The sequence below is a fragment of the Salvelinus alpinus genome, chromosome 5 (assembly GCF_045679555.1).
Source record: "Salvelinus alpinus chromosome 5, SLU_Salpinus.1, whole genome shotgun sequence".
Classification (NCBI taxonomy): Eukaryota; Metazoa; Chordata; class Actinopteri; order Salmoniformes; family Salmonidae; genus Salvelinus; species Salvelinus alpinus.
Genome location: NC_092090.1, coordinates 72,495,318 through 72,509,640, shown reverse-complemented (window position 1 = coordinate 72,509,640; position 14,323 = coordinate 72,495,318). Strand labels below are relative to the sequence as shown.

Genomic DNA, 14,323 nt, shown 5'->3' with positions numbered 1-14,323 from the left:
TGTGTTAGAGGTGGATAGATGTGTCTCTGAATTGTTGTGTTAGAGGTGGATAGATGTGTCTCTGAGCTGTTGTGTTAGAGGTGGATAGATGTGTCTCTGAGCTGTTGTGTTAGAGGTGGATAGATGTGTCTCTGAGCTGTTGTGTTAGAGGTGGATAGATGTGTCTCTGAGCTGTTGTGTTGGAGGTGGATAGATGTGTCTGAGTTGTTGTGTTGGAGGTGGATAGATGTGTCTCTGAGCTGCTATGTTAGAGGTGGATAGATGTGTCTCTGAGTTGTTGTGTTAGAGGTGGATAGATGTGTCTGAGTTGTTGTGTTAGAGGTGGATAGATGTGTCTCTGAACTGTTGTGTTAGAGGTGGATAGATGTGTCTCTGAACTGTTGTGTTAGAGGTGGATAGATATGTCCGAGCTGTTGTGTTAGAGGTGGATAGATGTGTCTCTGAACTGTTGTGTTAGAGGTGGATAGATGTGTCCCTGAGCTGTTGTGTTAGAGGTGGATAGATGTGTCTCTGAACTGTTGTGTTAGAGGTGGATAGATATGTCTGAGCTGTTGTGTTAGAGGTGGATAGATGTGTCTCTGAGTTGTTGTGTTAGAGGTGGATAGATGTGTCTGAGTTGTTGTGTTAGAGGTGGATAGATGTGTCTCTGAACTGTTGTGTTGGAGGTGGATAGATGTGTCTCTGAGCTGTTGTGTTAGAGGCGGATAGATGTGTCTCTGAATTGTTGTGTTAGAGGTGGATAGATGTGTCTCTGAGCTGTTGTGTTAGAGGTGGATAGATGTGTCTCTGAGCTGTTGTGTTAGAGGTGGATAGATGTGTCTCTGAGCTGTTGTGTTAGAGGTGGATAGATGTGTCTCTGAGCTGTTGTGTTGGAGGTGGATAGATGTGTCTGAGTTGTTGTGTTGGAGGTGGATAGATGTGTCTCTGAGCTGCTATGTTAGAGGTGGATAGATGTGTCTCTGAGTTGTTGTGTTAGAGGTGGATAGATGTGTCTGAGTTGTTGTGTTAGAGGTGGATAGATGTGTCTCTGAACTGTTGTGTTAGAGGTGGATAGATGTGTCTCTGAACTGTTGTGTTAGAGGTGGATAGATATGTCCGAGCTGTTGTGTTAGAGGTGGATAGATGTGTCTCTGAACTGTTGTGTTAGAGGTGGATAGATGTGTCCCTGAGCTGTTGTGTTAGAGGTGGATAGATGTGTCTCTGAACTGTTGTGTTAGAGGTGGATAGATATGTCTGAGCTGTTGTGTTAGAGGTGGATAGATGTGTCCCTGAGCTGTTGTGTTGGAGGTGGATAGATGTGTCCCTGAGCTGTTGTGTTAGAGGTGGATAGATGTGTCTGAGCTGTTGTGTTAGAGGTGGATAGATGTGTCCCTGAGCTGTTGTGTTAAAGGTGGATAGATGTGTCCCTGAGCTGTTGTGTTAGAGGTGGATACATGTGTCCCTGAGCTGTTGTGTTAGAGGTGGATAGATGTGTCCCTGAGCTGTTGTGTTAGAGGTGGATACATGTGTCTCTGAGCTGTTGTGTTAGAGGTGGATAGATGTGTCTCTGAACTGTTGTGTTGGAGGTGGATAGATGTGTCTCTGAACTGTTGTGTTGGAGGTGGATAGATGTGTCTCTGAGCTGTTGTGTTAGAGGTGGATAGATGTGTCTCTGAACTGTTGTGTTAGAGGTGGATAGATGTGTCTCTGAACTGTTGTGTTGGAGGTGGATAGATGTGTCTCTGAGCTGTTGTGTTAGAGGTGGATAGATGTGTCTCTGAACTGTTGTGTTAGAGGTGGATAGATGTGTCTCTGAACTGTTGTGTTGGAGGTGGATAGATGTGTCTCTGAACTGGTGGATAGATGTGTCTCTGAACTGTTGTGTTGGAGGTGGATAGATGTGTCTCTGAGCTGTTGTGTTAGAGGTGGATAGATGTGTCCGAGCTGTTGTGTTAGAGGTGGATAGATGTGTCTCTGAACTGTTGTGTTAGAGGTGGATAGATGTGTCTCTGAGTTGTTGTGTTAGAGGTGGATAGATGTGTCTCTGAGCTGTTGTGTTAGAGGTGGATAGATGTGTCTCTGAACTGTTGTGTTAGAGGTGGATAGATGTGTCTGAGCTGTTGTGTTAGAGGTGGATAGATGTGTCTCTGAGCTGTTGTGTTAGAGGTGGATAGATGTGTCTCTGAGCTGTTGTGTTAGAGGTGGATAGATGTGTCTCTGAGCTGTTGTGTTGGAGGTGGATAGATGTGTCTGAGTTGTTGTGTTGGAGGTGGATAGATGTGTCTCTGAACTGTTGTGTTAGAGGTGGATAGATGTGTCTGAGCTGTTGTGTTAGAGGTGGATAGATGTGTCTCTGAACTGTTGTGTTAGAGGTGGATAGATGTGTCTCTGAACTGTTGTGTTGGAGGTGGATAGATGTGTCTCTGAGCTGTTGTGTTAGAGGTGGATAGATGTGTCTGAGCTGTTGTGTTAGAGGTGGATAGATGTGTCTGAGCTGTTGTGTTAGAGGTGGATAGATGTGTGTCTGAACTGGTGGATAGATGTGTCTCTGAACTGTTGTGTTGGAGGTGGATAGATGTGTCTCTGAACTGGTGGATAGATGTGTCTCTGAACTGTTGTGTTGGAGGTGGATATATATGTCTGAGCTGTTGTGTTAGAGGTGGATAGATGTGTCTCTGAACTGTTGTGTTAGAGGTGGATAGATGTGTCTCTGAACTGTTGTGTTAGAGGTGGATAGATATGTCCGAGCTGTTGTGTTAGACGTGGATAGATGTGTCTGAGCTGTTGTGTTAGAGGTGGATAGATGTGTCCCTGAACTGTTGTGTTGGAGGTGGATAGATGTGTCTCTGAACTGGTGGATAGATGTGTCTCTGAACTGTTGTGTTGGAGGTGGATATATATGTCTGAGCTGTTGTGTTAGAGGTGGATAGATGTGTCTCTGAACTGTTGTGTTAGAGGTGGATAGATGTGTCTCTGAACTGTTGTGTTAGAGGTGGATAGATATGTCCGAGCTGTTGTGTTAGACGTGGATAGATGTGTCTGAGCTGTTGTGTTAGAGGTGGATAGATGTGTCCCTGAGCTGTTGTGTTGGAGGTGGATAGATGTGTCCCTGAGCTGTTGTGTTAGAGGTGGATAGATGTGTCTCTGAACTGTTGTGTTAGAGGTGGATAGATGTGTCTCTGAACTGTTGTGTTAGAGGTGGATAGATGTGTCTCTGAACTGTTGTGTTAGAGGTGGATAGATGTGTCTCTGAACTGTTGTGTTAGAGGTGGATAGATATGTCCGAGCTGTTGTGTTAGAGGTGGATAGATGTGTCTCTGAACTGTTGTGTTAGAGGTGGATAGATGTGTCCCTGAGCTGTTGTGTTAGAGGTGGATAGATGTGTCTCTGAACTGTTGTGTTAGAGGTGGATAGATATGTCTGAGCTGTTGTGTTAGAGGTGGATAGATGTGTCCCTGAGCTGTTGTGTTGGAGGTGGATAGATGTGTCCCTGAGCTGTTGTGTTAGAGGTGGATAGATGTGTCTGAGCTGTTGTGTTAGAGGTGGATAGATGTGTCCCTGAGCTGTTGTGTTAGAGGTGGATACATGTGTCCCTGAGCTGTTGTGTTAGAGGTGGATAGATGTGTCTGAGCTGTTGTGTTAGAGGTGGATAGATGTGTCCCTGAGCTGTTGTGTTAGAGGTGGATAGATGTGTCCCTGAGCTGTTGTGTTAGAGGTGGATACATGTGTCTCTGAGCTGTTGTGTTAGAGGTGGATAGATGTGTCTCTGAACTGTTGTGTTGGAGGTGGATAGATGTGTCTCTGAACTGTTGTGTTGGAGGTGGACAGATGTGTCTCTGAGCTGTTGTGTTAGAGGTGGATAGATGTGTCTCTGAACTGTTGTGTTAGAGGTGGATAGATGTGTCTCTGAACTGTTGTGTTGGAGGTGGATAGATGTGTCTCTGAGCTGTTGTGTTAGAGGTGGATAGATGTGTCTCTGAACTGTTGTGTTAGAGGTGGATAGATGTGTCTCTGAACTGTTGTGTTGGAGGTGGATAGATGTGTCTCTGAACTGGTGGATAGATGTGTCTCTGAACTGTTGTGTTGGAGGTGGATAGATGTGTCTCTGAACTGTTGTGTTAGAGGTGGATAGATGTGTCTCTGAGCTGTTGTGTTAGAGGTGGATAGATGTGTCTCTGAACTGTTGTGTTAGAGGTGGATAGATGTGTCTCTGAGTTGTTGTGTTAGAGGTGGATAGATGTGTCTCTGAGCTGTTGTGTTAGAGGTGGATAGATGTGTCTCTGAACTGTTGTGTTAGAGGTGGATAGATGTGTCTGAGCTGTTGTGTTAGAGGTGGATAGATGTGTCTCTGAGCTGTTGTGTTGGAGGTGGATAGATGTGTCTGAGTTGTTGTGTTGGAGGTGGATAGATGTGTCTCTGAACTGTTGTGTTAGAGGTGGATAGATGTGTCTCTGAGCTGTTGTGTTGGAGGTGGATAGATGTGTCTCAGTTGTTGTGTTGGAGGTGGATAGATGTGTCTCTGAGCTGCTATGTTAGAGGTGGATAGATGTGTCTCTGAGTTGTTGTGTTAGATGTGTCTGAGTTGTTGTGTTAGAGGTGGATAGATGTGTCTCTGAACTGTTGTGTTAGAGGTGGATAGATGTGTCTCTGAACTGTTGTGTTAGAGGTGGATAGATATGTCCGAGCTGTTGTGTTAGAGGTGGATAGATGTGTCTCTGAACTGTTGTGTTAGAGGTGGATAGATGTGTCCCTGAGCTGTTGTGTTAGAGGTGGATAGATGTGTCTCTGAACTGTTGTGTTAGAGGTGGATAGATATGTCTGAGCTGTTGTGTTAGAGGTGGATAGATGTGTCCCTGAGCTGTTGTGTTGGAGGTGGATAGATGTGTCCCTGAGCTGTTGTGTTAGAGGTGGATAGATGTGTCTGAGCTGTTGTGTTGGAGGTGGATAGATGTGTCTGAGTTGTTGTGTTGGAGGTGGATAGATGTGTCTGAGTTGTTGTGTTGGAGGTGGATAGATGTGTCTCTGAACTGTTGTGTTAGAGGTGGATAGATGTGTCTGAGCTGTTGTGTTAGAGGTGGATAGATGTGTCTCTGAGTTGTTGTGTTAGAGGTGGATAGATGTGTCTGAGTTGTTGTGTTAGAGGTGGATAGATGTGTCTCTGAACTGTTGTGTTAGAGGTGGATAGATGTGTCTCTGAGTTGTTGTGTTAGAGGTGGATAGATGTGTCTCTGAGCTGTTGTGTTAGAGGTGGATAGATGTGTCTCTGAACTGTTGTGTTAGAGGTGGATAGATGTGTCTGAGCTGTTGTGTTAGAGGTGGATAGATGTGTCTCTGAGCTGTTGTGTTAGAGGTGGATAGATGTGTCTCTGAGCTGTTGTGTTAGAGGTGGATAGATGTGTCTCTGAGCTGTTGTGTTGGAGGTGGATAGATGTGTCTGAGTTGTTGTGTTGGAGGTGGATAGATGTGTCTCTGAACTGTTGTGTTAGAGGTGGATAGATGTGTCTGAGCTGTTGTGTTAGAGGTGGATAGATGTGTCTCTGAGTTGTTGTGTTAGAGGTGGATAGATGTGTCTGAGCTGTTGTGTTAGAGGTGGATAGATGTGTCTCTGAACTGTTGTGTTGGAGGTGGATAGATGTGTCTCTGAGCTGTTGTGTTAGAGGTGGATAGATGTGTCTCTGAATTGTTGTGTTAGAGGTGGATAGATGTGTCTCTGAGCTGTTGTGTTAGAGGTGGATAGATGTGTCTGAACTGTTGTGTTAGAGGTGGATAGATGTGTCTCTGAGCTGTTGTGTTAGAGGTGGATAGATGTGTCTCTGAGCTGTTGTGTTGGAGGTGGATAGATGTGTCTCAGTTGTTGTGTTGGAGGTGGATAGATGTGTCTCTGAGCTGCTATGTTAGAGGTGGATAGATGTGTCTCTGAGTTGTTGTGTTAGATGTGTCTGAGTTGTTGTGTTAGAGGTGGATAGATGTGTCTCTGAACTGTTGTGTTAGAGGTGGATAGATGTGTCTCTGAACTGTTGTGTTAGAGGTGGATAGATATGTCCGAGCTGTTGTGTTAGAGGTGGATAGATGTGTCTCTGAACTGTTGTGTTAGAGGTGGATAGATGTGTCCCTGAGCTGTTGTGTTAGAGGTGGATAGATGTGTCTCTGAACTGTTGTGTTAGAGGTGGATAGATATGTCTGAGCTGTTGTGTTAGAGGTGGATAGATGTGTCCCTGAGCTGTTGTGTTGGAGGTGGATAGATGTGTCCCTGAGCTGTTGTGTTAGAGGTGGATACATGTGTCCCTGAGCTGTTGTGTTAGAGGTGGATAGATGTGTCCCTGAGCTGTTGTGTTAGAGGTGGATAGATGTGTCCCTGAGCTGTTGTGTTGGAGGTGGATAGATGTGTCCCTGAGCTGTTGTGTTAGAGGTGGATACATGTGTCCCTGAGCTGTTGTGTTAGAGGTGGATAGATGTGTCCCTGAGCTGTTGTGTTAGAGGTGGATAGATGTGTCTGAGCTGTTGTGTTAGAGGTGGATAGATGTGTCTCTGAGCTGTTGTGTTAGAGGTGGATAGATGTGTCTCTGAACTGTTGTGTTGGAGGTGGATAGATGTGTCTCTGAACTGTTGTGTTGGAGGTGGATAGATGTGTCTCTGAGCTGTTGTGTTAGAGGTGGATAGATGTGTCTCTGAACTGTTGTGTTAGAGGTGGATAGATGTGTCTCTGAACTGTTGTGTTGGAGGTGGATAGATGTGTCTCTGAGCTGTTGTGTTAGAGGTGGATAGATGTGTCTCTGAACTGTTGTGTTAGAGGTGGATAGATGTGTCTCTGAACTGTTGTGTTGGAGGTGGATAGATGTGTCTCTGAACTGGTGGATAGATGTGTCTCTGAACTGTTGTGTTGGAGGTGGATAGATGTGTCTCTGAACTGTTGTGTTAGAGGTGGATAGATGTGTCTCTGAGCTGTTGTGTTAGAGGTGGATAGATGTGTCCGAGCTGTTGTGTTAGAGGTGGATAGATGTGTCTCTGAACTGTTGTGTTGGAGGTGGATAGATGTGTCTCTGAGTTGTTGTGTTAGAGGTGGATAGATGTGTCTCTGAGCTGTTGTGTTAGAGGTGGATAGATGTGTCTCTGAGCTGTTGTGTTAGAGGTGGATAGATGTGTCTCTGAACTGTTGTGTTGGAGGTGGATAGATGTGTCTGAGTTGTTGTGTTAGAGGTGGATAGATGTGTCTCTGAACTGTTGTGTTAGAGGTGGATAGATGTGTCTGAGCTGTTGTGTTAGAGGTGGATAGATGTGTCTCTGAGTTGTTGTGTTAGAGGTGGATAGATGTGTCTGAGTTGTTGTGTTAGAGGTGGATAGATGTGTCTCTGAACTGTTGTGTTAGAGGTGGATAGATGTGTCTGAGCTGTTGTGTTAGAGGTGGATAGATGTGTCTCTGAGTTGTTGTGTTAGAGGTGGATAGATGTGTCTCTGAACTGTTGTGTTGGAGGTGGATAGATGTGTCTCTGAGCTGTTGTGTTAGAGGTGGATAGATGTGTCTCTGAGCTGTTGTGTTAGAGGTGGATAGATGTGTCTCTGAGCTGTTGTGTTAGAGGTGGATAGATGTGTCTCTGAACTGTTGTGTTGGAGGTGGATAGATGTGTCTCTGAACTGTTGTGTTAGAGGTGGATAGATGTGTCTGAGCTGTTGTGTTAGAGGTGGATAGATGTGTCTCTGAGTTGTTGTGTTAGAGGTGGATAGATGTGTCTCTGAACTGTTGTGTTGGAGGTGGATAGATGTGTCTCTGAGCTGTTGTGTTAGAGGTGGATAGATGTGTCTCTGAATTGTTGTGTTAGAGGTGGATAGATGTGTCTCTGAGCTGTTGTGTTAGAGGTGGATAGATGTGTCTGAACTGTTGTGTTAGAGGTGGATAGATGTGTCTCTGAGCTGTTGTGTTAGAGGTGGATAGATGTGTCTCTGAGCTGTTGTGTTGGAGGTGGATAGATGTGTCTCTGAGTTGTTGTGTTAGAGGTGGATAGATGTGTCTCTGAGCTGTTGTGTTAGAGGTGGATAGATGTGTCTCTGAGCTGTTGTGTTAGAGGTGGATAGATGTGTCTCTGAACTGTTGTGTTGGAGGTGGATAGATGTGTCTGAGTTGTTGTGTTAGAGGTGGATAGATGTGTCTCTGAACTGTTGTGTTAGAGGTGGATAGATGTGTCTGAGCTGTTGTGTTAGAGGTGGATAGATGTGTCTCTGAGTTGTTGTGTTAGAGGTGGATAGATGTGTCTGAGTTGTTGTGTTAGAGGTGGATAGATGTGTCTCTGAACTGTTGTGTTAGAGGTGGATAGATGTGTCTGAGCTGTTGTGTTAGAGGTGGATAGATGTGTCTCTGAACTGTTGTGTTGGAGGTGGATAGATGTGTCTCTGAGCTGTTGTGTTAGAGGTGGATAGATGTGTCTCTGAATTGTTGTGTTAGAGGTGGATAGATGTGTCTCTGAGCTGTTGTGTTAGAGGTGGATAGATGTGTCTGAACTGTTGTGTTAGAGGTGGATAGATGTGTCTCTGAGCTGTTGTGTTAGAGGTGGATAGATGTGTCTCTGAGCTGTTGTGTTGGAGGTGGATAGATGTGTCTGAGTTGTTGTGTTGGAGGTGGATAGATGTGTCTGAGTTGTTGTGTTAGAGGTGGATAGATGTGTCTCTGAACTGTTGTGTTAGAGGTGGATAGATGTGTCTCTGAACTGTTGTGTTAGAGGTGGATAGATGTGTCTCTGAGCTGTTGTGTTAGAGGTGGATAGATGTGTCTCTGAGCTGTTGTGTTAGAGGTGGATAGATGTGTCTCTGAACTGTTGTGTTGGAGGTGGATAGATGTGTCTCTGAGCTGTTGTGTTAGAGGTGGATAGATGTGTCTCTGAATTGTTGTGTTAGAGGTGGATAGATGTGTCTCTGAGCTGTTGTGTTAGAGGTGGATAGATGTGTCTGAACTGTTGTGTTAGAGGTGGATAGATGTGTCTCTGAGCTGTTGTGTTAGAGGTGGATAGATGTGTCTCTGAGCTGTTGTGTTGGAGGTGGATAGATGTGTCTCAGTTGTTGTGTTGGAGGTGGATAGATGTGTCTCTGAGCTGCTATGTTAGAGGTGGATAGATGTGTCTCTGAGTTGTTGTGTTAGATGTGTCTGAGTTGTTGTGTTAGAGGTGGATAGATGTGTCTCTGAACTGTTGTGTTAGAGGTGGATAGATGTGTCTCTGAACTGTTGTGTTAGAGGTGGATAGATATGTCCGAGCTGTTGTGTTAGAGGTGGATAGATGTGTCTCTGAACTGTTGTGTTAGAGGTGGATAGATGTGTCCCTGAGCTGTTGTGTTAGAGGTGGATAGATGTGTCTCTGAACTGTTGTGTTAGAGGTGGATAGATATGTCTGAGCTGTTGTGTTAGAGGTGGATAGATGTGTCCCTGAGCTGTTGTGTTGGAGGTGGATAGATGTGTCCCTGAGCTGTTGTGTTAGAGGTGGATACATGTGTCCCTGAGCTGTTGTGTTAGAGGTGGATAGATGTGTCCCTGAGCTGTTGTGTTGGAGGTGGATAGATGTGTCCCTGAGCTGTTGTGTTAGAGGTGGATACATGTGTCCCTGAGCTGTTGTGTTAGAGGTGGATAGATGTGTCCCTGAGCTGTTGTGTTAGAGGTGGATAGATGTGTCTGAGCTGTTGTGTTAGAGGTGGATAGATGTGTCTCTGAGCTGTTGTGTTAGAGGTGGATAGATGTGTCTCTGAACTGTTGTGTTGGAGGTGGATAGATGTGTCTCTGAACTGTTGTGTTGGAGGTGGATAGATGTGTCTCTGAGCTGTTGTGTTAGAGGTGGATAGATGTGTCTCTGAACTGTTGTGTTAGAGGTGGATAGATGTGTCTCTGAACTGTTGTGTTGGAGGTGGATAGATGTGTCTCTGAGCTGTTGTGTTAGAGGTGGATAGATGTGTCTCTGAACTGTTGTGTTAGAGGTGGATAGATGTGTCTCTGAACTGTTGTGTTGGAGGTGGATAGATGTGTCTCTGAACTGGTGGATAGATGTGTCTCTGAACTGTTGTGTTGGAGGTGGATAGATGTGTCTCTGAACTGTTGTGTTAGAGGTGGATAGATGTGTCTCTGAGCTGTTGTGTTAGAGGTGGATAGATGTGTCCGAGCTGTTGTGTTAGAGGTGGATAGATGTGTCTCTGAACTGTTGTGTTGGAGGTGGATAGATGTGTCTCTGAGTTGTTGTGTTAGAGGTGGATAGATGTGTCTCTGAGCTGTTGTGTTAGAGGTGGATAGATGTGTCTCTGAGCTGTTGTGTTAGAGGTGGATCGATGTGTCTCTGAACTGTTGTGTTGGAGGTGGATAGATGTGTCTGAGTTGTTGTGTTAGAGGTGGATAGATGTGTCTCTGAACTGTTGTGTTAGAGGTGGATAGATGTGTCTGAGCTGTTGTGTTAGAGGTGGATAGATGTGTCTCTGAGTTGTTGTGTTAGAGGTGGATAGATGTGTCTGAGTTGTTGTGTTAGAGGTGGATAGATGTGTCTCTGAACTGTTGTGTTAGAGGTGGATAGATGTGTCTGAGCTGTTGTGTTAGAGGTGGATAGATGTGTCTCTGAGTTGTTGTGTTAGAGGTGGATAGATGTGTCTCTGAGCTGTTGTGTTAGAGGTGGATAGATGTGTCTCTGAACTGTTGTGTTGGAGGTGGATAGATGTGTCTGAGTTGTTGTGTTAGAGGTGGATAGATGTGTCTCTGAACTGTTGTGTTAGAGGTGGATAGATGTGTCTGAGCTGTTGTGTTAGAGGTGGATAGATGTGTCTCTGAGTTGTTGTGTTAGAGGTGGATAGATGTGTCTGAGTTGTTGTGTTAGAGGTGGATAGATGTGTCTCTGAACTGTTGTGTTAGAGGTGGATAGATGTGTCTGAGCTGTTGTGTTAGAGGTGGATAGATGTGTCTCTGAGTTGTTGTGTTAGAGGTGGATAGATGTGTCTCTGAACTGTTGTGTTGGAGGTGGATAGATGTGTCTCTGAGCTGTTGTGTTAGAGGTGGATAGATGTGTCTCTGAGCTGTTGTGTTAGAGGTGGATAGATGTGTCTCTGAGCTGTTGTGTTAGAGGTGGATAGATGTGTCTCTGAACTGTTGTGTTGGAGGTGGATAGATGTGTCTCTGAACTGTTGTGTTAGAGGTGGATAGATGTGTCTGAGCTGTTGTGTTAGAGGTGGATAGATGTGTCTCTGAGTTGTTGTGTTAGAGGTGGATAGATGTGTCTCTGAACTGTTGTGTTGGAGGTGGATAGATGTGTCTCTGAGCTGTTGTGTTAGAGGTGGATAGATGTGTCTCTGAATTGTTGTGTTAGAGGTGGATAGATGTGTCTCTGAGCTGTTGTGTTAGAGGTGGATAGATGTGTCTCTGAGCTGTTGTGTTAGAGGTGGATAGATGTGTCTCTGAACTGTTGTGTTGGAGGTGGATAGATGTGTCTGAGTTGTTGTGTTAGAGGTGGATAGATGTGTCTCTGAACTGTTGTGTTAGAGGTGGATAGATGTGTCTGAGCTGTTGTGTTAGAGGTGGATAGATGTGTCTCTGAGTTGTTGTGTTAGAGGTGGATAGATGTGTCTGAGTTGTTGTGTTAGAGGTGGATAGATGTGTCTCTGAACTGTTGTGTTAGAGGTGGATAGATGTGTCTGAGCTGTTGTGTTAGAGGTGGATAGATGTGTCTCTGAGTTGTTGTGTTAGAGGTGGATAGATGTGTCTCTGAACTGTTGTGTTGGAGGTGGATAGATGTGTCTCTGAGCTGTTGTGTTAGAGGTGGATAGATGTGTCTCTGAATTGTTGTGTTAGAGGTGGATAGATGTGTCTCTGAGCTGTTGTGTTAGAGGTGGATAGATGTGTCTGAACTGTTGTGTTAGAGGTGGATAGATGTGTCTCTGAGCTGTTGTGTTAGAGGTGGATAGATGTGTCTCTGAGCTGTTGTGTTGGAGGTGGATAGATGTGTCTCTGAGTTGTTGTGTTAGAGGTGGATAGATGTGTCTCTGAGCTGTTGTGTTAGAGGTGGATAGATGTGTCTCTGAGCTGTTGTGTTAGAGGTGGATAGATGTGTCTCTGAACTGTTGTGTTGGAGGTGGATAGATGTGTCTGAGTTGTTGTGTTAGAGGTGGATAGATGTGTCTCTGAACTGTTGTGTTAGAGGTGGATAGATGTGTCTGAGCTGTTGTGTTAGAGGTGGATAGATGTGTCTCTGAGTTGTTGTGTTAGAGGTGGATAGATGTGTCTGAGTTGTTGTGTTAGAGGTGGATAGATGTGTCTCTGAACTGTTGTGTTAGAGGTGGATAGATGTGTCTGAGCTGTTGTGTTAGAGGTGGATAGATGTGTCTCTGAACTGTTGTGTTGGAGGTGGATAGATGTGTCTCTGAGCTGTTGTGTTAGAGGTGGATAGATGTGTCTCTGAATTGTTGTGTTAGAGGTGGATAGATGTGTCTCTGAGCTGTTGTGTTAGAGGTGGATAGATGTGTCTGAACTGTTGTGTTAGAGGTGGATAGATGTGTCTCTGAGCTGTTGTGTTAGAGGTGGATAGATGTGTCTCTGAGCTGTTGTGTTGGAGGTGGATAGATGTGTCTGAGTTGTTGTGTTGGAGGTGGATAGATGTGTCTGAGTTGTTGTGTTAGAGGTGGATAGATGTGTCTCTGAACTGTTGTGTTAGAGGTGGATAGATGTGTCTCTGAACTGTTGTGTTAGAGGTGGATAGATGTGTCTCTGAGCTGTTGTGTTAGAGGTGGATAGATGTGTCTCTGAGCTGTTGTGTTAGAGGTGGATAGATGTGTCTCTGAACTGTTGTGTTGGAGGTGGATAGATGTGTCTCTGAGCTGTTGTGTTGGAGGTGGATAGATGTGTCTCTGAGCTGTTGTGTTGGAGGTGGATAGATGTGTCTCTGAGCTGTTGTGTTAGAGGTGGATAGATGTGTCTCTGAGCTGTTGTGTTAGAGGTGGATAGATGTGTCTCTGAACTGTTGTGTTGGAGGTGGAGAGATGTGTCTCTGAGCTGTTGTGTTAGAGGTGGATAGATGTGTCTCTGAGCTGTTGTGTTAGAGGTGGATAGATGTGTCTCTGAGCTGTTGTGTTAGAGGTGGATAGATGTGTCTCTGATTGGAGAGGAGCAGCAGAATATGTATCTGGGAAATAGAAACATTCTATTCTCCTCACGGGGAAAGGAATATGTGTAAATAGTGTCTCAACAGGTGTTCTGGTAAAACAGGACAGCAAAAAACAACTACCCTAATTCTTCAACTGAGACACATAACAAACCCAAAGTATTTTGGAGATGAAAGAATAAGTCCAAAACAGAGAAGTGGCCGGGCCGTGGTTTATTCCCTAGTAGAGGAGCAGTGAGGGGAATGAGCTGTCTTTTATCATAGAGACAACAACATCTTGAGCTGTTAATAGTGCCAGAGCCAGTCCAGTAAAGACAGACAGACACTCATTAAAAACAGACAGGTAAGGATGCTTGCAGACAGACAACACTGCCACCGTACAACAGGTATGAGTCATTGTGTGTGTGTGTGTGTGTGTGTGTGTGTGTGTGTGTGTGTGTGTGTGTGTGTGTGTGTGTGTGTGTGTGTGTGTGTGTGTGTGTGTGTGTGTGTGTGTGTGTGTGTGTGATAGATTGTGAGCACAGAGAGGGAAAGAAGTTCTGAAGTTTTAGCGCTGGTGGTTTATTGAGCTGCTGATGAAAGGAATGAGTCATACACAGGCAATATGAGGTGTACTGTGTGGCTCTGGGGCTTGACAGATGTTCTGGTGTAAACACTACAGAATCCATCAACAGGCACAATCAAGACATCCAGTCTTTGTATTTATCACAATCTATTCACACCGAATCCGTCTTATACTCAACTAATACCAAACTAAACTGCCATGATCCATTGAGGTGGATGTGAAAGGCAGACGTAGGCCAGCCATTGAGTGTACTGTACAGGCCATAGGGTGAGACTGACCTGTGCTGTGTGTTCTCAGTGGCGGTCACTGTGATAAAGGCAGGGGAGTCCTCCATGGCGTCAAAGTATTCTGTATCCTCATCTTCATCACTCGCCTCCCCTTTCTGCAGCCTCTCACTCCCTACCGAGAGAGAGAACACACACACAAAAGCACACACAAACACACACACAGTAAAGCAATATGTAACACACACCCTGCTCTATACTGGTGCAGCAGTAGTCACATGATTTGTGGAGGGGAAAGGAAGGTTGGGTAGCTAATCAAATGCTCATGGAGATTAATAAAGAACATTAGTCTTTAATAGGTAACGTCCCTGTAGGCTAACTAAGAACTGAACTTGATTCCAGACGAGAAGGGAAGCAAAAACTCCAACTTCAATACAACCTCAGATTGA

The 14,323-nt window shown here is 44.9% G+C and overlaps 1 protein-coding gene across 1 annotated transcript in view; it reads right to left on the bottom strand.

Moving 5' to 3' along the window:
- Positions 1-14,323, bottom strand: part of LOC139576722 (oxysterol-binding protein 2-like) — a gene marked incomplete in the record, with an annotated part of 114,498 nt that overhangs the window by 44,294 nt on the left and 55,881 nt on the right.